This window comes from Vanessa tameamea, chromosome 15 (assembly GCF_037043105.1).
Source record: "Vanessa tameamea isolate UH-Manoa-2023 chromosome 15, ilVanTame1 primary haplotype, whole genome shotgun sequence".
Taxonomy (NCBI): domain Eukaryota; kingdom Metazoa; phylum Arthropoda; class Insecta; order Lepidoptera; family Nymphalidae; genus Vanessa; species Vanessa tameamea.
In genome coordinates, this window is record NC_087323.1 from 5,777,673 (window position 1) to 5,805,038 (window position 27,366).

The window sequence follows — 27,366 nt, forward strand, 5'->3', positions numbered from 1 at the left end:
TGGTAAGCAAAAGTTGGTAATTAAGAGCTTCCTTGACTAAAATGCTTTAAAAATGGTAGGTCGAGAAAGTATAGTAGAATAAAAAAATATATAAAGGAACAATATCTAAGTCTTACTGATTTGAAATACGAGTACCAAGGCTTATTGTAATAAGGTATTAAAAGGGTAGTAAAGTAAAGCTAATAAGGTAATACAATAAGTTTTGGAACATATTCCACCACATTATCTTACTTCCAGGTGGGATTACATGTCGTAGAATGTCATACAGATATCCGCTCAATATTATCACTTGCCACTGAGCATGAAATGAATCATAAAAATAAATTAAACACGGGTCCAATCAAAAATTCAACCGAGCCTGCTTGGATTTGAATCTGACATCTTATATCCTAAATACGTCTTGTAGTCAGTTTCAGTGATTGTAACTTATTCATCAATACATTTTTAACGATAATAGTTATTATAATTGTTATAAAGTTTCAAGTTGATTTTGGGTATATTTCTTTTGTCTTTGATAAAATAAGCGTAAAATCTGGAATTGGCTTCGCCGAAAAGTTGACGTAGTATATTAAATAATTATAAAATAACAGTGTTATGCGTACTCAAATTCCAATTTCAATAAAGTATGTATAACTGTTTTAAATTTAGAACAGGCTACAGAGATCTGATGTAAATTTAACTATATGACGTATCAAGATTGACAAAACAAATAAGCTTATTATTTTTAAAATTCACATTTTTCCTTTGTTTATATTAAAAATACCTTTTTTCCGGAGTCATGCTAAACACTCGGAAATAACTATAAATTAGACTTTTCGTTGCATATATCATACTATACGTTGTAATGTTTATATTTTGTTCAATTTACGAAACAACGTTAATTATTCCAGCGTAGTCTGAAAAAAAACCTGGTGGTTCTAAATCACTTAGATTTAGTACCGAATTAAATTAATGAATTAACAAAAAATATAACAGCTATTTTAAAATTTTTTTAAGAGAATTAATTACTTTAAAGATACAAATTTTATTATTATTAAAAGAGTATTTTGTTCGAAACGTATCTTCTGAAATTATAGTATATGATAGTCGATACGCCAAGGGCAGCTGAAGCAGGTGCGGAAATTTAATCTTTGTATAATCTTTATTTCACTCTTTTAAAGTAGCTTGGCTTTTTAATACAAATACCATAGGCATGAAAATTGAACACATTATATTATGTTTAGTGAAAAAATTAATTCATCATATCGATTAGGTTCTGAAACTTGAATATTGTAATCTTGACCTATTCCAGACACGGCAGCCATTCTCAATAAAGAGCACGATGTACTGAATATATTATAGCACAAGAGATTCCAAAAAAATATCGAATCTATTCTGCCACACTTAAAATTCGATGTGACCAAAATCCGTCATGACCGGGGCTTAGATAGGATAGGATAGGATAGGATAGGATAGGAGCTTAGATAGGACCGTGCTTTCCGAAGTACAGAAGTGTAAACCACTGCTAACCTAAACCAGGCTGCTGAAGAAAATTTCTTAACAACAAAAACTCAATAAGTTTTTATTACCTCTTACAATAGTATTAGTTCTAAATATGATATTTTTGTCGACCGTTCAATAACCTCATTAAAATTTGTTTTAAAAAAAAAATTTAATAGATTAAATAACACAAAATAAACAAAAAAAAATGTATGCTTGATCTCTGCTGCTCTCATGGACTAGACGCTATTTGGTACTTAATATTAAACGCATGGCGTGTCTATATCATCAAAAATGTAATCATGTGTATTTTTGTGATTGTCATTTTGTAGAAATTTGAACATAAAAAAAAAAAATTACCTTATTCGAAATTTGAACCAAGGACTTCCGGATCTGCATCACTAAATCGAGGACTTAAAATTTATATTTAATATCATAACTTATGTAGTTAAACATATATCACGATTATAACATGTATATCATTCTTGAATTTACATTCCATATTGCTAATAAATTTTTAATTTTTAAAATCACGAGTCATATGTAATTATTTTTGATTTTGAATGTCGCATATCACATATCAACATTTCGAAATCGAATTCTATATTGCGTTTCGATTTTCGTACAGAACAGCTCCACAGACTTTAGTTTTTCACACGCTGCCGCAAGCGTGAAGCGTTTGAATATTTTATGTTCGATAATTTATTGCATGATTTAGCGAGCGAACGAATCGAGCAATGTGATGGTTCGAGTCGGGAAGGCACCGTGTCCGCTTTTATTTTTGTTAAACGAATATCGTACAATAGATGTATTGGCGTTATTGTCTGCTGCTGCTAATATTTTTTTATACATGACCTCTTTATAATATACTCTCGCTCTTTATTAAATATGTACATACATGTATAATATACTCTTTTATTCTACGCCTTGGTGATAAGGCTTTGTGTGAGCCCGTCTGGGCAGGTACTCATCACATATTCGACTGCCATACAGGAATACTAAGTATTGTTGTGTTGCGGTTTAAAGGGTAGTCGGTCAGTGTAACTATAGACACAAGGGAGACATCTTAGTTCCAAAGTTTTACTTAGTTGTCGATGTCCGGAATGATTCATATTTTTACAGCGTCAATGTATATAGGCACAACCGCCTAAATATGTTATAAAAAAACTCAAATTGTCTCCGATGTAAAAATATAAAATCAAAACTGCTTTACTTTTATATTTTATAAAAATAGCTCTTCAATGATACTTTTTACAATAAAATCGAATTCGTAGTGTAGAAATACCAATGATTGTAATATTGTCTTAGACTATAAATTAACATTTTTATATTTTTTCTATACAAAAATTGTCAAAACTTCAAAATACTCTTAATTTTAGTGAATAAAAATTAATGTGCTATATTATAAGTTTAAAAAATGGAACGTCATAAATTAAATAAAAACAGTAATGACTTTGGACGTTTTCTCATTTATTTGTATGACACAATTTCCAAAGTATACAACGTTTTTAATAGCGGTCTTTACTCGCAAACGGCCTAACGAATACAGTCAATCTCTTAGACGTAAATCTTCGTCGGAGTCATAATTCAAGTTTATTGAGTTCCCAAACTTTCGGGCCCTCAAGCGCCGACTGATTATATATCAAGAAATTTTACTAATATTATCTTACCCAAGATTAAAATATGAGATTTCATAAGTTCCTAACTTTAAAATTGAAGTTTGTTTTTATTAAATTGAAAGTTAAATATATTTCGTTTCATCTTTGCGCGACTGGATTTTTATTATTAACAAATATTTAGCAATAATTACTTTTATTTATATTAAGTAATTAAAATATGCTTATTTTAATTAATTCCCTATCACCGTAGCTTAAGACTAATCTATTGAATTTATATATATTGAAATTATATGATAAATAATAATTAGGGCCGGTATTATTTTTATTTGAGTAAGCGAGTCTTCATTATCGGAACAGTATGCTCCGCTATCTGTTACATAGTTCGAATGTGAGTTATAAGGTATAGGACACATTATCAAAATTATACAAATATAAGTTGAATGAAAGTCATATTGCAAAAACTTACGACGAGCATCAAGTCGCTCGTTTTGGATATGACGTTCTTATTAACCATTACATTTGTCTTCGGAACACATGGAATAAACCCGTTGGAAATGGCTGATATTAGCAGGCTAATGTTCTCGATATACACTTATTATTATTTCTTTGAAGTAAAAATTACATATACAATTAATATACTTCCTTGACTAACCTACATAAACTTTACTAGTCCTTATTAGATTGCTTTGGTCATTCTTTTCTGTACCGTCAAACGCTAGTCTTAACGGTCTGATAAACGTCGAGGTAAACGAACTTCTTCTCATCGGAATATTTCATTTGTTTTGGAGGTGAAAGTGATCCTGATTAACTCTAACCACTCAAGCTTCAGTAAATTCCACTCACCTTCACTGTTTTGACCTTGAAATCGTCCTATGGATGCACTGGAGGAGTCTATTTAAAGACAATTGTGTGTCCTGAATAATTAGAAAATGTCTAGGAGCACGATGAGCGCTGCAACTTCGATATTCTCTCTTAAAGGTTTTAATAAAGTAATCGCTTCTTATCTAGTCATTAAAGTAGTAAAGTTCGATGGTAAGATTGTTGTTATGCAGGCTAAGAAGGATCTAATTTTGTCTATAAGTCAAGTCTCGTTTCATTTTGGATAATATTTAAATGTGAAATTTAGATCGTACCTACTCTGTTGTATTCTGGAGAAATCAAACTGGTGTATATTAGAAGTGTTAATATTGGTGATTCTGTTGCCTAAGGTTGTAATAGTAAAATAAACACGAAATTTGCATACTAAATAAATACAAGCTGATCATACCTATATTATTTGGATGATTATATATATATATAGGAGTTTAGTTGGATCTGTTTGCGAACTACCAACTAAATATCTGTTTGATAACAACAAATATATTTATTTTATTTAAAATAATTATATTCTGTATTATTATAGTTGAGTTTTATGAATTATGTAGGCGAGTAGGGCCACCTGATGGTAAGTGGTCACCACTGCCCGCCAATACAATAACATATATTATTATTATATACTTTTAATTTAAATATAAAGATACTTTACTTGGATAGCGTTTCGAAAAGGCAAGAATAATTTACTAAATCTGGTCTACGTTCACATTTTGCTTTATTTGATGTATATTGCTTACATATATATATATATTATATTACTTGATACTGAACCGAATTGACATTGCAAATATATGTTTTAAATACACACACATAAACTTCACTTCACGTATTCTTTACGCATATTCTTTTAATCTAAAAAAGGGACAAACTTGAGAGAGTAGATCAAAACTTCGCAATATTGTAAATAATAAATCATTTAACCGCGGAACCCTATTTGTAGATCTTCATTTAAAAATGTATCCCTGAGCTTAATTTATTATTTATGAAATTCAACAAACCGAATTAAAATTAAATTAATTTCATTCATACAAATAAAATCTGGGGAAATAAATTAAAATATCTTGAAAATCAATTTCACAACAAGAGAATGTGAACGCGAATCGTCCTCGTTCTTTAAATTTCCTTCTATTGTTATTCAAATTATGAATTAACAGCCCATTCAAGTCACTTCTCCAATTTTCTTATACATTTCAATCACGGTGAAATAAACATTGAATTTTTTATGTAAGGCGTATAATGCCGGCATACGAAAGACAACGAAGGCATCGAGATTCGCACTTTGGGTGCGAGTAATTATTTTCCAAGCTTTTGTTTATTTTCTTTAATTATATAATATGAACATATACATTACCTATATTAGTTGTGCCCGCGACTTTGTGCGCGTTTGAATTTAATAAAAAAGTTATTGTTCAGTTCGCAGCTTTTACTATAACTTATTATAAATTCAAAAAATAAAAGTAAATTACTCCTTATTACATCAGCTGTCTGCCTGATGTAGTTCCCGTCAAAATAGGTCCAGCCGTTCCAGAGATTAGCCGGAACAAACAGACAGACAGATAGACAAAAAATGAAAATAAAGTTATTTTGGTATATGTACCGTGTATACATATATATGCATTTAATAAAAATAAGTTATTTTAATATTACAAACAGACACTCCAATTTTATTATATTTATAGATATAGATAAATGACATTAAGTTACTTCCACCCAATTTTGCATAAACTATTTAGTGCTAGTGTGATAAAATATGATATTAAGTTTTTATTTGATTGATGATTGTATGAGATAATCTATTTTATCAGCTGATATCGATTGTCGATTGTCTTTCCTTAAAAGGATAAAATATTCACACTCTGTAACTAGCCCTAAAGTCTCTAATAAGTAAATTCATAGATAATTATAGAAATTTAATCCCTAATTCTAATAGAATTTGAATTTCAATTCAATTGTAAATATCGCCGAGTAAATAATAACTATATTATAACATTGTTTTGTTTATTTTATAAAATACTATATTTCAGTTCACGCCGAGCTGTAAGAAGAGGTCTCCTGATATTACAATATTTATATAAAATGTGTTTATTTACAGATAGTATCTTTGGTTTGAATGTTTCCTGTGATAATGCTTTAAGTGTTTAAATGTAAAGTTGACTTTTTAGTTTATTAGCCGCTGACAGCCAATGATTGCGGGTTCAAACCCTAGTAAACACTACTGAATTTCTATGTGCATAATTTGTTTTTATAATTAATCGCATGCTCAGTGGTGAAGGAAAACATCGTGAGAAAACCTGCACGTGTCTAATTTCAATGAAATTTTGCTACATGTGTATCCAATTGGATCATATTAGTGGAATTATCTCCAAACTAAGGAGTTTAGCCCTTGTTTCCCGATGTTCCCGAAACAGGGCCTTAGCTCAGCTGTGGGATATTAACTTTACTTTACTACATGCTTTTGGTACCTCTTAATCTCGTAAAGGATAAAGAATCCCTCTGTGTAATACTTCGAAAATACATAAATTTACTTTTTTTAATCGTCTTCGAATTCGAATTATGAAATTATTGCTAACCAAATATACTACTCACTCACTCACTCACTTACTTAAATAAGAGGTTAATATACATATATCGCCTAAATATTCTTTCATATAATAAATGACAACGCATATCTTTCAAGCCGACAAAGACTATTTTACTTCACTATTTTATTCGGAGACACGTACTTTTACTACCGAGTGCATTTCCTTACAAAATTTCCTTGGAGACTCGTCACTGTAATATTATATATCTTGCGTTCTAAATCTTTCGAATGCAGTCATTTTATATGTTTTACAAACGATTCGTGTGTGCTTATGATTATTTAACAATTAAATTAAAGTTTTGGTATTAGCTTACTAACTAATTACTTTTATCCAAGAAGGCTTTATACGGGACCGCCTGGGTGGGTATTTTTTTTTTTTTAATTAGTTATTTTACCGCAGAACATACCGCAAGTAATCTGCATTACTGTTTCAGTTTAAAGGTTGAGTATGAGTAACTCGGGGCAATTACGGAGGCATATAAGATGCCATGGTTGGTGGTGCATTGATGATGTAAGGATGACTATTGATATGAACGTATTAGATTTTTTATAGAGACTTAATACATTATGTCAGGATATTTTAAGAATAATTTCTATTTCTTTGTATATATAATATTAACTTTGTATATTGATAATTGCAAAAACACAATTCATATATTCAGCAATAATTTAACAAGCAATAACAATTATATTATATCACAAAATGATATCGTACCTTAAATGTTAGCAGCAACTTGCTGGTCCAGGATCAAAGTGAAAAGTAAAAGTCGTATGTACCGAGCTTCTATCACTTATATAAGCCTCACTACAAATCACGTGACTCACAATAATGAACAAAAAAGTCAAAGTACCCTCTTATTTAATATCAATGTTATCAACACAATTCAAAAATAACTTAAATTAAATTATTATTACTACAGAATTGATTAAAACATACAATACATAGTGTAAGCCTTGTTTGTAATTGTCTAATTATTTATTTATTTCTTACTTAATCTGACAAACGAATATGATCACTTATCATCAGAAAGTCTCCTTTTTCTCACCATTATGCAATTTTTGAGCTACTAATTTAAATATTTATATATATATTTATATAAATAACGATCGTTTTATTCTTTTTGCAGTGATGGATTGCATAATTTGATCTATGTGTTAATAGTCAGTTAGTCAATCATTTAATTTCATAAAATCAATTAATGTAGTTTTATATTCACAGATTATAAAGCTATGTAAACATTTACAGTTCAGTAAATTCAAGTGTTGAGAGATAAAGCAGTTATCGATAATTTAAACATATGCATCACGTAACATAAGATGGTCAGTCGTGCAAAAAAAATCAAAGAGGCCGAAGCGTTTTCATCCATTTTTCTGCTGGAACTATATGAATATTTCAGACGGATCAATTATTAAAATGATTTACTACTCCCAAACTCGTTCTGTAAACGAAACGGGTACGTAGGAGGTTGTATTTACGAAATGAAAAGTGTAAGATGTTTTTTTGCCCATACTCTCGAAGAAACCTTATACAAGCTGTGAATAATTAATATGTATTACGATTGTTGAACGATACTCCCTTTTTTCGTTAAATGTAATTGGAATATTACAATGTTTTACTAAATTGACTTATTCTTTTCAGGTATTAAATATGAAAGTTACTCGTGAAGGTAAGATTTTGAATTAAATTTATTTTATTATTATAATTTTATTTTTAAAATTTTAGGTGTACATTGAAATTTTTTTTTGTTGTACGTGTGCGTGAGCGTCAATGGATACTTCCGTGGGTGCATTTAAAATTATTTTACAAAATGTCTTTATGCCAATATGACACAATATACTAAAATAATTATAACCTAAATACATTTAACGATAATAGAGTATTATCGTAACTAACGACAATGAACTATTATTTGACAAAACAAGTTTATAATTTTAATTCAATAAAGCGAGTCATAAAATATTTAGTAATTAACTTTACACCGCACATATTCACTTAGTCCATTTTATAATAAACTATGACCTATATAGCATAATTAGTTTATTGTAACTAATAACATAAAACCATCGCTATCTGGGTCATGAAAACTAACATTGATATATACCCTTTTATTACATGACCGACACAGACGTTATAAACCTTGTTTAGTATATTTACACACATAGTAGATACAAATAAGTAATTACATGGTATCGCGGCCATTGCTCGCAAGACAGGCGATCAAATTATACTTATTAAAGCATAAGTGGTAATAAGTGGCTTTCAGGAAATGATGTGGAGTTGTTTTAGTTAATTTCTAATGATTGTTTGTTGATAGTACTGCTTCATAATATTCTTTATTCAAATAAACTTTTATAAACACCGTTGTATCATGTTAAATGATTACGGTGAGCCTACGACTGGCTTGGAATGTAGATTCTGCTGTAATAAAAGGAACTCAGTTATACACAGGTTTTTTGTGGCACAGGTATCAAATGAGCAGCTCGCCTGATGGAAAGTGACTATCACCGGGCGGTGATATGACAAGGACACATGCAATGCCGGGGGGCTTGCTTGCTTTAAAAAATGAGTAGGGTCTTTTCTTGAAGGTTACCAAATCATATCGGTTCGGAAAAATCACCAGCAAAAGCTGCAAGGAACTCATTAGTTACTCTTGTTCAAAATAAAATACACAGTCAGGAGTAATGCTCAGTTTATCGTGACTATAAATCCTTTTTTTTATATCTTTCTGGCAGCTATTCTACTGGCTTTGCCTCTTTGCAAAGGGTTATCGCTTTCTTTAATGTCTGGTGTATTTGCAAATACAGCAAACATGTCATCCTCACGTGACTTTCAAATGTATACAATGACAAGTGAAGGGAAACACTTTTGCTATTTGCTATGTGTGTGCAAATGGACCAAATATAATCAAGTAAGTTATCTGAACATTTCCGTGTTTAAACGAAGTAAATAAGAGAACACGCTAACCATAAGCAATGTTAGTCCGTTCCATGATTGATTATGATTGATTGATTGATGATTGACGATGACAGCAACAGATTGCTATTATTAAGTCACATATTTACATACGAATCAAAATTAGTAATTTAAAGAAACAAAAATATAAATGGTAATAAAATAACATTGAAAAAGTTAATGAAAACAATTTAAAAATTAAGTATTCATTTATTGAATTCCCATAAGATAGATAGAAAGAAATCTGCGTCTGTATATTCGTATATGTTTCTTTCACCTAGCATATCATGCTTAGAATTCTATTTTAATTTCATTCAATACGGTGCTCTTATTAATTCTACGGACGTCAAATTTGCTGTCCATAGTACGTGTGGATTATACAGAATTGCTAGAATTATAATTATATAATGCTCCAAATATATATAATATGTTAATGTATTAACTTTCCCTTCCAATTAAGTATGTAGTGTGTTAGGAGTGGGTACGTAAATAGTACAAGGGGTCATGTAACCCAAAACATAAGCAGACCATCGTTATGTACAAAGGTAAACTTGAATATGATTATTATAGAAAGACCTGATATCCTTGGCTTTAATATTAATAAGCATGTAGTTTTTATAAGTCACAGTAAAGCAAAACATTGCGACGAAATATTTTTAAGTCAGACCAAACTAAATCTATATACATACATACAATTAATCGATCGAGGTTTATGTGAGGGAATAAGACTCCTCTCCTGTATAAAAGAGAAGTCTTTAATCCAGCAGTGATAAATTTTCCGGCTCTTACTAAATTTATAAAATAGATTCTGACTATTTCATTTGATGTTAAATTAAACCATAATATAAAAAGTATAGGATTATTTATATATTTCCTAATGTTTATAAAATATAAATACAAGTCAATTATAATTAAAAGTTTTAATAACATAATAAAATTAAATTGAAAACATTGTATGTTTTATAAAAATAATAAATTTACGTAGTATCTAAGCATTGCTTGAACAAGTATTCAATCCTTGTAGCGATTGTGTTCCCTCGTCCGTGCCATACGATAAACGATGAAAAGACCTACGCCGGACACTCTATTCATGTATATCATTGAGTGCCTGAGAGGTAACCGTGTAGAAAACCGGAGAAAATGCGAACGACACAATGAGTTGTGATTCAAGGGAGTTAGTTCTTATCACGTCGTCTTAGAGGTGATATTGCAATAACGTACGGATACGTATCTAATGGCGCACACGTTTTAGTTCTATGCATATAGGTATAGGAGCCGAGATTTGTGCACTGCGGATGATTTTGGCTTATATCCCTAGAAAATTATTTTTAGACAAAAGTCCCAGCTAAAATAAGGTTCGATGCAATTGTAAATAATGTTAATTAATTTATATATATAGTCGCACAATAAAATATTTCGTACAATCAAGTCGTACGTCGTTTTATATACCATATGATTCAAGATTTTCTTTTTTTTGTTTGGTTTCTCAAACTGTTTGCTGCTTGACCGTAGAATACATGACAAGAAGATGGTACCTACCGAGGCGGGCTTGCACAAAGCCCTACCAGCAAGTTCATTTTCAAAGAAAAAATTAAAGCAAATTCATAAATGAAAATAAGACAAGACTAATAATTATGTTTATATTTTCTAAATGATTTGTTTTATAAAACCTTTACCTCTAATTTTTATATTAAAAAAATAAAATTTGTTTTGTGGAAATCACACATAACTGCATTAAAAAAATATACTATGATTTAAAAAAAAGGAAAATATTTTTTTTTTTCAAATAAAACCGTGTCGCATGACATAAATCCTATATATCTCCGATGCTCCCCTTAAAATAATATACCTTTTTGTACATCCGCAATTTTACGCAATTGTCCGAACTCCCTCGTCCGTGGCGTGATAAAATGCTGAAAAGATGATTTATATAACTGGACGGACAACGGTCCTGTATTAAAAGATACGGAAGAGAATAGACTTTGTATCAGTGTTTATTTGCCTTTTTAACTAAAATAACGGACATTTGTCACTTAAAGCGAAGTAAATAGGATTATTTTATCTTTAACATTGCTTTAAATACGGCTCTTTTAAAATACATTAGTGGAAAATATTTTCCATGTTCTCGCGCCAGTACATTAAACCTTAACAGCACATAATTTCGTCATAATGGACGCATTAACCGTTTGTAAATATTGTTATAATTACTTTCCTTTTTTTTTAAGTAGTTCCAAGTAATTTTTATGAATATTTGACTCCCTTAATGTTGTAATGCTTTTTGTGAGAATCCCATCTAATATAACAAATGCGAATGTAAGTTTGTTTGTTTGTTACGTTTTCAAGTTAGAACTGATCACTATGAAATTTTGTGCACATGTTGTCAGGGGTGCAGAAAGGATATGTAACAACTCCCCTAAGCCGCGGGCAGAAATCAGTAGGTAAAATATAATTTCAAGCAATTTTTTTTTTAAACAAAATTTAATTAAAGAATAAAAACAATGTATCTATTATTAAAAAATAATAAATTATTTTGCTTCGCGTATCATAGAGCTCACATAGTATAAAGTCACAAGACCTTGAAATATATTACCTTTGTCATTTTATAAGCAACTAACAACATGATATTTATATTTTATTTGTTTAAATATTTGTCTAAGATTACCTTTCTGACATTTTAATTTCTTATAAATAAAACTATGAACATTTATAAACAAACTAGATACTAGTCTACTCTTAAATTTTCATATACATCATAGAATGTGACCGAGATAACCCAGTGGTTCGAATTGGTCAATCTTAAATAAAGATTGCTGATTCAAATCTGGCTAATGTCACTGGATTTCCTATGTGCACTCACCAACTCTCTTCGGGATGTTTTAATAAAGTGGGTAAACTTAAAGTTACTTCACAATATGTTTACAACAATTTAATGTACATTCACAATAATATAAACATTTTTGAAATGTCAATGGCAATAATTGTGTAGATACGAGGAGGAATGATAAATACTTACACTTACAATTTATTTAATTAAGAAGAAGACGAATTACACGTAGTTTCCGACTTCGCAAAGTTAATACAGAATGTATTTTTTGGGGCACGGTATTTGTTTGTATAATAAGATTCACAGCTATTTTTAACTTGGCCTAGTAAAAAATTTAAAGCTCATGTCAGAAAAAAACATAAATAAATATTATTATTATATTCATACTCAATACAAGATTATATTATATTAAATATACTAAGGAGTCTTTTAAACAATCCTTATAAATGTATATCATGGCAAATATAAAAATGTCTACGATATTTTATTAAGGAATCAAATACCTTGCCCCAGGAAGGATGCATTGACTTTGTGGAGCATAAAATTCTTAAGATTGTCCAAGTATGGCTGTGACGTCGTCAGAAGTCGAATTACTTACACGTATTATACTGTGGTCTTCTTCTAATTCTTTTATAGGTTTTTTATCGATCGATTATTACTTTTAATTGTCAAAATTGCATGAATTAATACTATATATATATAGATAAGTGGATAGTTCTCGTTGATGAAAAAATATTAATATTATTTTTATTAATAAAATATTAGTATTATTTATAGTAATATTATTTTTTCATCATAAGCGAAATACCACTCACTGATTAATCACGGAATCTCAGAAACTATAATACCTACAAACTTGAAATTTGGCAGGTAGGTTTCTTATAGGGTGTAAACATCCACTTAGAAAGGATTTTACGAAACTCCACCCCTAAGAGGGTAAAAGGGGGATTGCAAGTTTGTATAAAATTCCTATGTTTTTGAAGTAAGAGACTTGAAATTTAATCTACCCGCGGGCACAGCTAGTTAAAAGTATAGCAAAAATCAGAAATATAAATAATCATTATATAGTGAAACATAGGTATATCAAAATGTCGGCGGCTGAAAAATTAAAATTTTGATAATTGTGTCTTCGACCTTGGCCAAAGTTTTATTGTTATAGGAAATTAATTATCCAAACACTACGCGGGGATTTTTTACGCCGCACAGCATTTGGAAATTACCCTAGTAAACTTAAATGTTTATGTAGATAAGGATTAATAATGAATTGGTGTAAGTTGCTTCGCAAATAACCTATAGTATTTCATCAATTAATAGATATAATGATTTAATATAATATAATAAGAAGAAAGACACACGTTACCGCGGAATTTTTTATAGCCCTTTATAAGACTTACAATTTTCGGATACATTGTTATGATGTACGAGTATATTCTACGGTTAAGTCAGCCATGTACGAAAACAGTTTTTTGGATAAAAAACCGTCACAATTCAGCAATTTCGTACAAAATATTTACGTTTAATTACTTTATATTAGTAATAATCGAATCAATAGCCGTTGATTGGTTTAAAAGAGGTTAACGAAGATATAAGTAATATAAAACAGAAGCAGAAAGCGTATCTGTTTTATATTACTTATAGAATAGATTATCAATATTTTTATACATAAATGTTAGTTACTGTTAACAAACAAAATTTGGCTGATATTGTTTTGTCTGTGTATATATATTGTCATGGTGATCGGTTGAACGCTAACAAGTTAAAATAATGCTGCGCCGTCTAGTAGTTCGTTACAACAGAGCGTACAGTAAAAACCTTTCTTATGAAAAAAAGCATTACAACTTTCGTGGCGATCAGCTAACGGAGTTGTAGTCTATTTATATCATAAATATATACATACATCCATAATTTACACGAGAAAATTAAATACTCGATTTAATTTAATTGTATTTGAATGACATAAACTCTGTAATTTGTAAAAATGCTACAAAGAATAACTAAGTTCCGGGTACTTGCTGGTCCTTCTCGGTAGATTTTTTCATTTAATTAAATACAGTACCGTGACGAGTGACGATTCAAATTGTATTTAAGAGACAACGTAAATAAATTATTAGCAAAAGTTAGAATATGATATTCATCTGGTGATTTTGATTTTTGTTGTAGTAAAATGTAAAAAAAAAAAATGTAAATGCATATATGACGTCACAATATCACGAATGTGTAAAAAATATTGATTAATAAAAAAGAAGTAAAACTATTATTTCAACAGTATAAAATGTTTTCATCATAAATTATTTCACACTCGGCCAGTTGTAGACTCGTTAAAATACATCCATTATAAAAGTTTTCAAATGGAAATTAAAAATTAGTTTTGATGAAGTGTTTCAACGAGTCAGCATTGCAGCGATGCAGTGAATTAATGCATTTATAATACTAACAATCAAATTATACAACCCTTTTGAGCATTATACAATATTAATTCGTATTTGTTATGTGATTATACAAATTAAATTGTATTATTTCGAATGAATTAAAGTCAAAACACAATAATTACATTGTTCAAGTTTGATAGGGTTTCAAGTTGTAACTAAATTGGTTACTAATTAAATAATTGGTATCAAATCGTTTATGTGTGTATTATATAGTAATCTATACAACACACACAAAAACAATTTATATTAACGATTTAGTTGTGGACTCTTACATTTTACATATCATAAAAAAGGAATTTATAAAATAATGTAACTTCAAACAAAATAGTTGAACAAAATAAGTTGCTAATTATTTCAAATATTTGTAATAATAGTTTCTATAATTTTGCTATGCTCAAATGGAATTCATATTACTTGTGTGTTCGGACTAAAACTTCACCTACCATCGTGTTGAGGTCTCCAACTATGTATGCTGGATGAGTCTAATCTAGGTATAAGTGTTGAGGTTTTAATACAAGAATAATAAACTTATATTCTCATTTAATAAACCACAGAGTAATTAATTTAATTGAACGAAGTTTTAATCATGAAAATTATATTGAAACTGGCCATTCAACGCCAGTGCAACATACATATACTAAAAATCACAGACGGTTACGTTCAAAATAAACAGTTATGACGCGTATTATTATTATTATGTTCTTTTCTCAATTCATCATTCAATTTTAATTTGTTATAATCTATTAGATTATATATTTTTAATATCAATTCTTAAAAGGTTGATTCTTTTAAGAATTGATATTAAAACGTTTTTTAACGAATTTCTTTTTTTTTGTTTTGCATGTTTTAAAAATAATATATGCATTGTTGTTTAGGAAAAGTACATATTATTTCCAGCCTTTAATATAAGTCATGATAACAAAGCAAAGTGCAGGTGTACTCATGATAGAACTGTATTAAGATGAATAGAAAGGGTATTGTTACCTCGAAATCCAAGCTCGTACTCTCGAAGACACTTTTCAGAGCACAAGCTAGGTGGGTGATGGTATTTGTGGGATAGGAGAAGAATAACCGTTCGTTACACTAGCACAACACTGATTTTAAATCGCGGCACATACACGTTACATACATTTTCGTGGCCCACTCGAGAAGCCAATTACGTCATACGTCAAAATCGAACCATGGAGAATAATTAACTTTTCAATCTATACATATATATAAATATAATATAATAACTATGTAGAAAATATATATTCATTACTTGGATATAAATTTGTTACATTTCCTACATTTGATAATAATTATTATAGCGAAAAAAAAGCTAATTCATAAAAATATTTCTAAAAGAAATAAATTTCTGAAAGATCGTACAAAAGTAACATTTAAGGTTAGCGTGCCTTTATAATGGGAAGCTTGACACTAATATTCAGTGACCTGCGAGCTAGGTTGTTTAAAATTTAAAACAAGCTGCATCCCGTTACGTCGTCTATTATTTTACTCTCGACTAAGTCCATTTATAAGAGCTACTAAAATATTTATGTATAATTGTGCAGTAATGTGCCAAAATATATTAATTATTTACAAATATATACATTACTAACCGACATCGGATCATCATGGTGGAATGTTCCAAATTCAAAACGAAAGGAAGTCTTAGTCCAGCAATGGAACACTTACAGGCTGTTATTATATTATAATCTATCAATCATCAAATATTGAAAAAAATATACACAAGTAACAATCATATACAGCAAAATAACAAAAACATTAAAGAACTCAAATCATAAGCAACCGACTATTCAATTCTATCTTAAGTCAACTCAATATGGCTGCCTCGCCGCCCGTCTGTCATATCTTTTCTTCTTCCACGTCGTCTGTCCGGTGACGTCACTTCCCCGGAGACGTCACTCAAACTTCGTTCAACAACACGGCCTCTCCTGACATGAGAACGTCCTCGTTCTCTTTTGTTGAATTAGTCTGTACTTCTCTGCTAGGCCCCGCTCCTGACGAGGTACTAGGTTGAACATCTTCAGTTCCAGCAACTTGGTCTCGAATGGCCTCATCATCTGATGAGTCTGCACCTACCAAAAAAAAACATTAAACATCTTAGAAGATAAATTACGCTATGAAGCTATTAACAAGTGAGATAGAGGCACAACGTGAAGCGTATCTCACAGTTTGTGACATAAGGGAGGAAGCACGACGTGAGGCTATCCCAAATGTACGAGATAGAGGCACGACGTGAAGCATATCTCACAAACTAAACATAAGGGAGGAAGCACGACGTGAGGCTATCCCAAATGTACGAGATAGAGGCACGACGTGAAGCATATCTCAAAAACCAAACATAAGGGAGGAAGCACGACGTGAGGCTATCCCAAATGTACGAGATAGAGGCACGACGTGAAGCATATCTCAAAAACTAAACATAAGGGAGGAAGCACGACGTGAGGCTATCCCAAATGTACGAGATAGAGGCACGACGTGAAGCATATCTCAAAAACCAAACATAAGGGAGGAAGCACGACGTGAGGCTATCCCAAATGTACGAGATAGAGGCACGACGTGAAGCATATCTCAAAAACCAAACATAAGGGAGGAAGCACGACGTGAGGCTATCCCAAATGTACGAGATAGAGGCACGACGTGAAGCATATCTCAGGTACATAAGACAGAGGCACAACGTGAAGCATGTCTTTTACTTACTCTCCAATTATGCAGCACAGGCTTCAGCAGTTCTCTCGCCTCGTCAAGGTACCATGGACCCACAGATCTCTGTATGCTCGGCTGGTCCTGACATAACTTATTGTACAGCCTTAGTACATACTTCTTGTTGATTGAAAGAACGCTTTCATAAAGTTATGGTAAATCGGACATCAGTTTCAATTTTCAACACTTACATTTAGTAAACCTGTCTTTAATCATGTTACTCAAAATATCATAGAACAGGACCTTACCAGATTCATCGGGGTGACGGAATTTGTTAAAAAATATCCACTGATCAACAATCAGAGGAGGTAAAAGTCGCTCGCTAAAATCAACGCACATATGATGCGTGCCGTATTTTTTCGTGGCTAAATGGATTATCTTGCAATCTTTATGTTGAGTAAGTCGCTGACACTTACCTCTACCTAAGAAAGGAGATTCTTTCGATTATTTACTGATTGACATAATACCTTTTTTTATCTGTTGTAGTTGCCGTTCACGTTATAAAATATCCTGAAAACTTACGAATAGCTTCGTGTAAATGTTGTATATTCTCATCAATAACTTTGGTTTTTAAGGGTATATGTCTATAAGACTTAATTGTAAACACATCAGTCACTTCATTGGAAACATGTTTTAAATATTGACGATCACACGTACAAACGTATGTAACTCCTTCACGGTTAAGTACATCAGTGCCTATAACCACAGGACTGTTCATAAGTTCTGATGAAACTACGAATAATTCTACCTCTAAAATAATTTCATCTAACTCAATCGGTAAAGTGACATATTGAGTGGTTTCTATTTCTTGTCCTCCTATACCTCTTAAAACAAGAAAACATGGTTTCCGAACACAATCAAAATATTTCAGTAAAGACAAGGAAATTAAAGAAATAGTAGAACGGCTGTCAATTAGAATGTCTACTGGTACACCACATATAACTGCTACTACCACATCATTATCGCGTGAATCTTTTTTTTCCTTACAGAAGTTAACATTATCCCTATTTCGTGTTTTTGACTTCAACTTAGCAAAACAAGTATCAACGCGATGACCAGACTTGTTGCAAAAAGAACAGGGCTCGGTTATCGTAACAGATTTTGAATTAGAACTATTCACATTAAACGAAGAACCATCAAACAAAAGAAGAAACATCTACCATCAACAAATTGACGTTTTCTATTATTAGTGTTACCACTATTAATTTTAACAAAATCATTTCTATTATGCGATACGGAAGCTCCCACATCGTGTTTAGAGAAATCGGGTTTCACATATATAGAAAAGAATTCTACCAAATCATTAGGCATCAATTTCGCGTTAGTCGCGGCAGCGCGTATCTGTGGATCTGTGACACCACGAATAATTATTGCAGACATTAATTCATCACTTAATCCCCGAACGATTCGGAGACGAAGTAACGAACGACGTGCATAATCCGCATAGGTGGGATAATTATTTGAATCCGTATTCATGACATCAAATAAAATATTTGCAGCGTCGGGTTTTTTTTGGACATAATGGCTTAAATTCTCTCTTAAAATTACTCCAACTACGATCTGTTGTAACCCGTTCATTAAGCCATAATCTAGCGTCACCTTTAAGACAATTCCCTATACGAGGGAGGCATTCATTATCACTCCATTTGTTAATAGCTATCGCGCGATCTAACTCAGCGCACCAAACATCAATGTCATGAACACTGGGATCAAAGTTAGAAATATAAAATGAATGATTTACCAAAGTATTTATAGAACGAAATGCATCTACAATTCGCTCTGTGGTGGTCATTTCTGCATCAGTGATACCACTCACAGATTGAGTCCTCGAGGAAGACCCAGCGCCTGCGCCTTCCACATTCTTTGTCACCTGCGGCGTCCGTGTGCCAAGGTCCGATGGTACGCGTGTTGTCGCGGCTTCCGACGTTGGCGATTGTTGCACATTATTACCTTCTAATTTATTTAGACGTTCAAGAATCAAATCCATTTGACGTCTAACATTACTAGAAGACTTGTCACGATGCCGGCCATGTCGACTTCGTCCTCTTTCTCGGCTACGTCTTTCACGCTATTGGTCAGACATTATTAACAAAATACTAACAACGTTAGTATAACCATATAGCATAAAATCTGAAATCAAAAATTCAAAGTAATCATCACGCCTTTAAAGAGAAAAAAAATTAAAAACGTTAAATTCAAAAAAATATATGGACGCTCATATTCATGCGTGAGAAATATAAGAAAATGTCAGAAGGCGAGTCGGATAGGGCATAAACCCAATCCCACTTCTGATATAATCTATCAATCATCAAATATTGAAAAAAATATACACAAGTAACAATCATATACAGCAAAATAACAAAAACATTAAAGAACTCAAATCATAAGCAACCGACTATTCAATTCTATCTTAAGTCAACTCAATATGGCTGCCTCGCCGCCCGTCTGTCATATCTTTTCTTCTTCCACGTCGTCTGTCCGGTGACGTCACTTCCCCGGAGACGTCACTCAAACTTCGTTCAACAACAATATTGTATTTACGTATACAACCTGCATTGAATATCAACGAATACTAACTGTACGCTTTCAGTGATATATTTCTGATTTTATAACATCACCTTAATGTATTTATTAATCATCTTACCAATATTTAATTCATACAAAAATAATGTTATTTTTTTAATATATTATATATAAATAATTAAACATTATTTAAAAAAAAAAAACAATGAAAAAATATATTTATAAAAAAAAAACATTGAGAATCATCGGGATACCGATTTTATTTATTCAAAATATAAGCAAGAATATTTATTAAATTAAAATATATATATGTCATACAATATTATGATGTGATAATATAGGTTTTGGTAACATAATTATCGTATCTTCTGTTTGATTGTTGAGATAAACGAGGGCACGCCTCAAGCACTATCCTTCGGATTTCTCTGGGGACCGGTCTATAAATATTGAAGTCTACGTCAGCGGTATATCGGTGTTACAAAAATATCTTAAGATTAAACTTTCTACATAACATATTGGCATCCCTAACGTTGACATTCGCAATTGAAACTTTATCAAAGAAACATATTTAAAGACGAAATAAAACTTTTATGAGCTTGGTATTTCAAAGAGAATACAATTACTTGTTGTCAGTCGGTAAATATCTTGTCATTCTTGGAAGATTTTTGAGATAAATTATATATTTGAAAAATGTTCAAGTTTTATTTCTAATAGGGATAAGTCATAAAATAAATACGTATGTTTATATTTAGAAAGATCATCGAAATATTTGATAGAGAGCATTAGATAGATTCAATTGGGGGTGGTTAATGGTTGCCATCTATTATTAAACTCTTCATGAGCTGCTGTTTATAAATTTTGAGTTAAGGAAACCAAATTATAGGTAAATAATGAAAAGCGGAAAATGAGATATTAAATAATATTAAGATAATAACTTTATTAAATGTTATATTCTCTTATCTTGTAACATAGAGTATATGTATGTCTTGTTTATGTTTTGGGGATTGCGACACAACAGGGTTTCTGGGGGTTTCTTATTAAGAAAGTGATGAATGATTAATGAATTAATTTTTTTAAGGCGTAAAAGACGTTATCGTGGAAGCAGTATTCTTAGCTGCAAGGTGGGGTAGTATTTCTCAATATTTTAAAAGTTTCAACGGTTTTTAAACGTTTATTTTTAATGACGGTTTCTTTATGCTATGCTATCTTTTCCATCGAAAATCAAAGTCAGAAAATAAAGAAAATAGCAAGAGAAACTTACGCAACGAATTTATTACATCGTAAGAAATAAATGGTAGGCAATTGACATTGTCGACGCCCTCTAGGTGGCCAATATTTCGCAAACTTTTTTACGGTTTTATAGCCGAAAATTGAGGAATTGCTTACGTTTTTTTAGGGTACAACAAATACATCTTCCGATTTTTTTATAGGATTGGTATATTGTTGTAATTTTTGTTATTGAAGAGCTATCTAGTGTAGTGACAGATATTTTCTTCCTCATGCTGGGATTCAGCTTCCTTTACTCTTTTGTTTTGGTAATACAAATATTTGTATAACTTTTTTCACCTAATAGATTCGATTTGTTTATTACTAGCGACGCACCCTGGCTTCACATTAATGCAATTTATCAATAAGACATATTAAGTAGGTATTTATTTTATAGCGTTTATTAATAAGAATTTGTAAATTATAGTTATTCTGTGTGTACCTTAGAAGACACATGCTATTGAGGACTTTTCCGTCGGTCTTTTTAAAACCTAAATTTTTTTAGTAGATTGTTTTGATGTATCTTGTAAGGCTTAGTATGCATAGGCATGTAATCTTACGAATACAGTTTTTTACAAAATATGAATTTGGAGTAATGTCTCTTTGGATTAGTGAAATCCGAAACAAAATACATTGAGTGCTTTAGAAGATGTTAGCAGATATACGGACAGAAACAGTAAGGGGTTTTATACTACTTATAGATTTACTGGTACGAAAATCTAACGAAAATCAGAGTTATATATGAAGTTAAACTAAAAGTTACTTGGTATGGATTTATGAGGTTATAATATAACATTTATGTACATATATGTGCGTGTATCTTAAAACGCATGAATCAATTTTAGTGACTGTCACTCAAAATTTAAAATATAAATGACATTATAGAATATGATGATGATGTTCTTTAAACTGATATTAACCACGATGAACATTCTCAAAGGAGACTCGCTTCCTGAAAAGGATATATTAAAGAACTTAATGGTAAAATATTAGTGCATATACTATTGCATTCCATCCCCCTCACAACCCAATGGGATAATAATCCCACGCGTTTGAAGAGAGGTCAGACGCGAGACCAATGATAACTTTACGTGCTCCCGTGCATGAGTGCAACTGAGCCAACTTCCAAATGACCGTCTGTTTCTGATAATTTTTTACGAGAAAAATTTATATACTTAATGATTATATATAATATATAATGATGCTTTGAGAAAAATAGATTGTTACGTATAATATGTTTCCACAATAAAAAATATTTATAAAAAAATTAAACCGTCTTCTAAAATTAAAAACAGCTATTGGACTGAAAATAAAAAAAAATAAAAAATTTTAGGACTTACGGAAAGGAAAACCAAATTGAAAAACTTGTCTAAGATTTACCTATTTCAGTACACAGGCCGACCATTTTTTTGAGGTCTATGCAATACATACAAACATACACTTACGAAATTAAACACACCTGCTTGAAAGCCTAAACGGATCATCATACTCACATATGATTCAATTCTAACAATGTGACATAGATACATGTCGAATTGATAACCCCCTTTTTTGAAGTCGGTTAAAAATGTTGCCAGTGCTTATCTTTAAATAACATGAACCTAGGCATTGAAGCCGGGACCTTGGGCTCGGCAATCTTATAATCTAGCCAATAGTTCATCGATGCAATCAATTGAATAACATTTTATCAACAATACATATTAATATTAAATATCTAGCTAATCATGTCAAAGGTCAACATTTTCCCCTTACTGGTTACGAGAAGAGTAATAAAGATAATCTTAAATTAACTTAGGTAATAGAATAATACCTAAGCTAAGCTAGACTGAGCGCTTAAGCACATTAGGCTTCTACATTAACTCTCATTTCAACAATGAGAAAAGCTAAATTAATGCTGAGGTAACACTATCCCTTAGCAGTGTTCATAATAGATGAGACACTAAAAGGAGTATAAAAGTCAAATTCTTACGAACCTCTAAGAACATCTGCGAGTAATAAAATCGATTTTTTATTTCCCGCGCTGACGTTAAATTAATATAGGTGAGTTGTTTTAAACTGTTCTGTTTGTTTGCAATATAAAAGTGATATTTAAAACGATATTATATCGTTTTTACAAGCATTTCATCACAATCATGAACTTAATTTTGTATATAAATAAAAATAAAACCGGTTCATTAACGAATACTAATTTAAAATATGATCATTAAACGCGACACATTATAAAATAATATTTAATGGCTGCGACTTTGTTCGCGTTAATGTTGGGTTTGGAGATAAAGTTGAGGGCCCCCTGGAAACCCATTCATTGCCTGGAATAAAAGTATGTTATTTTATAAACCCGCGTATCATTAAAATATATCCAGTAGTACTCAATCGAGATTGACTATTATGATTAAATTATTTTAATATTACAGAAAGTAGTTTCTGCCCGCCGCTTTGCCTCATGTGAGTGGTAGTTAGCCTTTGTCGTTTTCTGTGCCCCTGACATTTTGAATGGAGAATCTCATTATGATCGCTTGACCGGTTAAGACGTGAAAACGTAATAAAAATATGAGATCATTAAAGTATTTTCTATATTACTTAAGTTGGTAACGAACTAAGAAATATTTAATGATACCTAAGTCTGTACTTAAGTTGGTAACGGAATAAGATAGTAATTTATGTTCGGTGGGAAGTTACAAAAGTATGCAATCCTCCGTTGCAATCTCGATTGTAGATCAATGTTGAATAGATACCCTCTTTAATTTATTACCGAAGCACTGAAGGGCGGTGACTTACAGCTTCCTTTGGCAGGCTCGCGTCAATTTACATGGTAGGGACGTTTGATCGATCTCTCAACTTTGCTTTTTACGTTACAATAACAAACTTTTTTATTGAGTTAATTTTTTTTATGTAACGCCAGCTTCTTTGTTATAATTTTTATGTTTATCTTTACATTTGAATAAATTAATAACATCTGTATTTATTTTTTATTTTATTAGTACAGTTTATATTTATTACAAATATTGATTTATACAAAAGCTTATTAAAATACCAAAGCTGTCAAAATAAGCATCAAAAGAGCTGCAATCCATATAATCCGCGTATATAAAATATTCATGTTCATTTAAAAAATATATATCGGAGCTGTAAAATGCACTGGCATTCAAATATTTGTCACTAATGAATCGTACTCTGATTTAGCGGAATACAAGAACAAAAGGTGTAAATTACACATAGGATCAAAGTCAAAATAAGTTTATAGAGTTTTAATGTTCGCAATCGGCTTGCGTGTTTGCACCAATTTGTGCTGGTGCCTTATCACAGAAGCTAATGTTCAGTGTAATGCCGCTTCCGACATTAAAACTGCTCTGAACATATTGTTCTTAAAGAACATTTTAAATAATTTATATATCATAAATATACGAAAATAATTAGATTTAATGATATTTTGATTTATTAAAATAACCAATTTTTTGAGTTTATGTAGACAAGTCTAATTTCAAAAATTATTTGCTATGATTATGTACAATCCATTGTACTTCATAATCTCGATTTCATTATAAATATAATACCGCCATTATTTTAACTGTAGCAACGATAGAGTAACGCAACATTTTAGCTACACGTATGGAAACAAAAGCTTGTTATTCATGCGCAATAACAAATAATACACGAATTGTGCGTTCATATTTTTTCCTTTAATCCAACGCGATGTTCGTGCCAGCAATAATATTCAAAGAGCCATATTTTAGAGTTAGCAGGTGCGCGAATCAGAAATAGTCCCGTCAGCAAACAGTACACAGGCCATTATTATAGTTGCGTAGCTCGCGTTAGTTTTCGAGTATCGCCATCTTGACATATCGATGTGGGGCACGAAGAAGCGGTTTTTCATTGATTCAGCGGCACATCTGGCGACAAAACGCCTCGGGCTTTCCATTCTGATGACCTGACTTGACATTTTTATTGCTTGCCATATTTCCTGCGGCCTCTAAGGCATTCCCCGCTCATGGAAGGCGCCGTGAAATATCGTAGCGAGCTGCGGCACGGTATTATAATAAAGATGTTGCATTCGTGTGTTTGAAGAAATTTTGATACTATCGACGTATTTCTAAAGTCAAATACAATAATGTTCAGTGTGTAATATAAAAAAAAATGCTAACTTAAGTATTATGTGCTCAATGTTTGGACGAGCAGTTCCTGCTCGTATCATGGTCACGACATCACATGGTTATATATCTTCGTGGTCAATAGATAGTAAATAATTGTTTATAAATTAACAAAACCTTATATATCGTAGAACGAATGGCTATATTTTCCTGTACTACTGAGCTCGAAATTAGCTGTCGCCATTTTAGTGATTCAAATGTCGATCATTTTTGTTTTTATTTAATTTATAATATGTTCGCTAAAACATCTATCTGTGTTACATAAGTAATGATATTCTTTTGTAATATTAATAATGTCACAAAAACGATATTATAAATGGCAAAGTAAGTTTGTTCTATGTATAAATAATTCATGATTCTATGTTATGTATGGATCCTTTGTGGCTGGTTTTAGTCATATATTAGGAATAGATAAATCTTAAATATAAACCAGATTTCAAATTATTCATAATTTCAAATGCTACATCCATAATCGAATATAAAACTGATTAATTGATTAATAATGATTATTTGAATGTATAATCTAAGGATCAACCTAGGTAATTTAAAAAATAAAATCATTTTCAAACACAAACATTTTTTCCTTCTCATACATTATATTTTACGCATAAAGAAATCGGTTAAGTGTTCTACGGATTGAAAATGTGCCACTGCTACACAATGGTCTCATCTAAGGGACAAGAGAAGGTTGAAACGCATACCACCAAGCTGCGTTTATGCTGTATTAAATTTTGGGTATAGTACCTACCCACTCACAAAAAATTTCTACCACCAAACAGTAGTTGGTGGCATATTATTAAGGTGTGGTTAATATTTTTTACAGCACCAACAGGTGGTGACCACTTGCCCAAATTGCGGGTCCGCCTATGTCATAAAAAAAAGTCAATTTAAATAACTGATATCTCTTTTATTTATGGATATATAATTATTATTAAAAGATTATATATAATGAAGTAATTCAATTATTTTCTTTATAGATTTAAGTTAAAAACACGTTCTTTCACCGAAGTCATCACAGTCTCAATAATATCATGTGGATCGAGAAGATAGGGAGATTCATATCTCAATTTAATCGCAATTTCAAATTATATCGCATGCGCTGTACGCTTCGTTTTCAAATGTGCCAAATGAATACAGATTATTTCACCAATGGAATAAAGAAAACACGAGAGTGATCAGTGCGGTTCAGATTATAATATCAATTAATTTTCGAAAACAATATTTAACTTTATAGCATTAGTTGGCGGAATGGCAAATGGCAAACCTGATGGCAAGTGGTCACCAATGCCCAAATACAATTCGCCACCGACCTTGGGAAATGATACGTTACGTCCCTTGTGCATATGGTTACTTTAGCTTACTCACCCTTCAAACCGAAACGCAACAATGTTAAGTATTTCTGCTTGGTGGTAGAATATATGATGAATGGGTGGTACCCATCCAGACGAGCTTGCACATAGCCCTAACACCAAGTGAAAGATAATATTCGTTATTTCCTATGACCTAGAACAATGCAAACATTTAATTGACATCAGAACTATGAACGGAATGCAATATAAAATCACTCTTAGTCCTTATCTTAGTATATTTATTACTAAGTTTTGTACTCTGTCAAAGTAAATTTCAAACATAATTGGCGTACTGTTTTAAACATTAAAAGCATCCAACTCGATTTTCTCTTACAATAAAAATATGAATTCAACATCAGGAGGAACTAATTCAAAGTTTGTCCTCTGTTTCGACAGAAGAAAAGTTTCAGTAAACAACTGTCAAACTACGCTACGGGTGCTCTTAGAACAAAACACAATTTGTCATGATTGATCAAAGAACTTGGACAAAACAAAGACGTCGTATAAACAATAACATTGTTGTTTTTGTAAAATTTTATGCTTTTAATTTTGTTTTAGCGGTTTCCAGAAAGTTTTCGGCAATATTTGGTCCATCAAATCTTTTGGATATTTG

General features: G+C 31.2%; 1 protein-coding gene across 6 annotated transcripts in view; it reads left to right on the forward strand.

Annotated features, from left to right (window-relative positions):
• The window catches only part of LOC113399104 (semaphorin-2A), a 343,072-nt gene that overhangs the window by 13,888 nt on the left and 301,818 nt on the right, over positions 1-27,366 (forward strand). For 2 of the 6 annotated variants that reach the window (XM_064217028.1, XM_064217030.1), the window contains exon 2: positions 8,192-8,219. The exons of the other annotated variants lie outside the window; for them this stretch is intronic. The gene's annotated coding sequence lies outside the window, so the exon portion shown is untranslated. The remainder of the gene's footprint in view (positions 1-8,191; positions 8,220-27,366) is intronic. 6 annotated transcript variants of the gene reach the window in all.